Here is a 3,161-nt window from a genome sequence, read left to right as displayed (position 1 = left end):
TTGCTGAGTGAGTCACTTCTGTACACTGATTTTTCTCATAATGGTTGTGTAATAGAGCAAAGGGTAAGGTGGATGACACAGCCACCTGATACTGAGAAGCCACATCCTGCTGGAGCCCATGCTATTTGCACACAGCTGCAACTCAGTTTTAGAAATGTGTATAATGAACAGAAAATAACACCAAGAGTTATCAGCTCTGCTCCATATGGAGGGCAACTGGGAGTCAGACATCACTCTGGAGGGACAGGAGCTGTCTTTCCCCAAAACCTTGGACTGGGGAGGGCTCCTCCTCTGAGCACATGGCATGGAGGCTATGAGCCCCTGACAAACCCTGAGCTCTGTCATCAGGAAAGAAGTGAACATGGCCTTTGAGCACCAATACTTCCTGCTACACCTCCCATTCTTCCCAGCACCATAGCTATTCTTTCCAAGTTCCATGTCGATGTCCAGATCCACGTGCTATCCACAGCCATCAGGTTGAATTGCTTTTCCTTCAAGTATGCAAACCTCTTCTGACAGATTGGGAACTGCTGGCCTATAATTTTCTGTGCTCAGGATCCTTTCCTCGTTAATCAAGTCAAGGACCCAGGTCCTCCCAAAGCATCATGGGTACCATGTGATAAATGTAACTAGGATGGCATGTTCACCTGTTATTCCACATGCATGGGAGAGCTCACTTTGGTTGAGTGCAAATTCACGATAGTCCAGGAGCTTTCCCTTTTACGAAACCGCCATGTCTTTAAGTATCCTACTTACTGCTCCCCAGAGAGGGGGTGTGTGGTTTATGAGCCTCCTTGTCCAGAGAAAGAGGACCGTCTCCCTGGCATGGGCTGGATGGGGTGCTGAGCAGAGTGGCAAACGTTACTACCACTTGGATGATGGATGGTATGAATATGACTTGCTGCCACTTGGCAGTTTTCAACAGACATCAGTGAAGAAGAAAGCTGAGCTCAGGGTCCGAGGTGCTCCCCAGAGAATGGTAAGGCTGAGCCTCTTCCTGTGAATGCTTGCGGATATCTTGAGCTCACATTCTCCTAACTGCTCAGCACCTCCCCTTCCTCCTTCCCACTACCGGCTTTCTTTAGTCTAGGTGGCTAGAAAGTTCTTTCAGGTGTGTATCTGAACTGTTTTGGTCCCATTCTTAGACTGCATGCTTTGTATTTCTGGGTTTTGTTTTCTAGTTCTCTGGTGGCTGACCTGTGCTTAGCTGTTTGGGTTGGGGACATGGGCAGTGGGAGTGGGAGTAAACTGATGGAAAGCCAAGTTGAACAAAGGAAGTTTGAGTGGGAGAAAGCGGGGTGCAGGAGAGAGGTGGGGGCACATAAGATTGATATTTCTTTTCAGTAGCATCCAGCTCCATCCATGTATACAAGTAGACACAGGAACTTAATTCAGTGTGTACTGCAATATTACTCCCTTGAGGTAAAAGGGTTAATGCAGCTTCCAAAGAATACTGAGAATTGATTGAATGAGGATGGTATAGATTACTCACTGCCTGTAATGGTTCTCCAAAACGTCAAGTAAACCCATTATTTTCCTCACCAACTGCCTTGTCTATGGTTGGTTGATCTAATTAGCTCTTTGCCCTCATTAAAATGGATGCATTCTCTAACTGATTACAGCTGTGTAATAATGTCTAAAGCATTGCTAACGGAACTTTCTGCAGTGATGGAAATATTCCATATCTACATTGTCCAGTACAGTAGCCAACAACCACATGAGGCTAGTGAGCACTTGAAAATGGCTAATATAGCCGATGAACTGAATTTTAGTTTATTTAATTTTATCCAATTTAAATTTCAATAGCCACACACGACTAAATGGCTCCTGTACTAGACAATGCAGGTCTACAGCTGACCTGTGTGCTCTGGCAAAATGTGAAAGGGCTTCATACTGCCCCAGCTCCTGAGCAAATTGGTATGACATAGAATGGGTGCTCAATAAACTTTCATTGAAATAGCCAAAATGCTACCCTTGGATGAAGTGGAGGGATTTGGGGTTTCCGTAACAGCAGTTATAGGGGTAGGGGCAGACAAGATTTCTCTTGCCAATTCTCTCCACCTCCTCAGGTGAAATGTGGGACGCCCCTTCTAGAACCAGGGATGGGTTCTTGAAGAGCAGGTCCATTTTGTGTAGTAAGGTGCCAGACATAGTTGCTAGGCAAGGGAAAGATACATTTCAAGTGAAACTGGAGAATAACTTGTTGCCGAAAGGTAGGAGGACTTGGAGGTGTATTGTGATGAAACATCACTTCCCAAAGTGTAGATGGGATTCATTTATACAAACCAGGTTGGATCTCATGGTCTGGCTTCAATAATTCCCTGAAAACTTTTCCTTGACACCAGGAAACTGCATCTGCCTCTCATTAGATTGTGAATTCTCTTGGACAAACATTGTCCAGTGCTTATTTTTTTGCTAAGTTTCTGTGGCTTGTAGTACTGAACATCTTCACTGGGGCCTTCCTTTCCCTTACCACTGCTTCCAGTCAATCAAGTCCTGCTGAGCTTATCTCTCCATACAATCAAATCTGTTCTTTCCTTTCTCTCCCCCCCTTCACTGCTTCAGTCAGTGCCTTGTAGCTTCTTCCTGGACCTTTGCTGTCTCACACTTCTCCAATCGGGATCATGGTACATAGTTGGGCAGTTTGTATACCACAAAATCTGCTTGCATTCCTGTGCCCTAGGGTGGACCTTGTGATTTGCACAAAGGTGCCACATAATCTTGGTGGTATAGACCTGCTCTAAAACAGTAGCTGCTAGCTACATGTGGCTATTTACATTTTAATTAATTAAAATAAGTAAAATTTAAAGTTTAATCCCATAATCATACTGGCACATTGCAAATGCCTAATAGCCACATGTGGCTAGTGGCTACTGTGTCAAACAGCACAGAAAAAGAACATTTCCACTGTTGCCGTAAGTTTTGTTGGACAGCACTGGATAACTCTGCTTCTAAACCAGTCTATACAATTTGCTAGTGTGAATGATCTTTAATGCTAATCTAAATATGTCCTTCTCTGCTAAAAAGCCTTCGATGATTTCCACTTCAATCAGCACCGATCAGGTAGCAGGTGGTGAATCAATTTTGTGGGTCACAACCAGCCTAAGAACAAAACCAAGCTTATAAGGAAGTCCTTCTATGATCTGAACCCTCCCGGACCC

The sequence above is a fragment of the Panthera pardus genome, unplaced genomic scaffold (assembly GCF_024362965.1).
Source record: "Panthera pardus isolate Hobbes unplaced genomic scaffold, ASM2436296v1 HiC_scaffold_24, whole genome shotgun sequence".
Lineage (NCBI taxonomy): Eukaryota > Metazoa > Chordata > Mammalia > Carnivora > Felidae > Panthera > Panthera pardus.
This window is presented reverse-complemented; position numbering follows the sequence as displayed.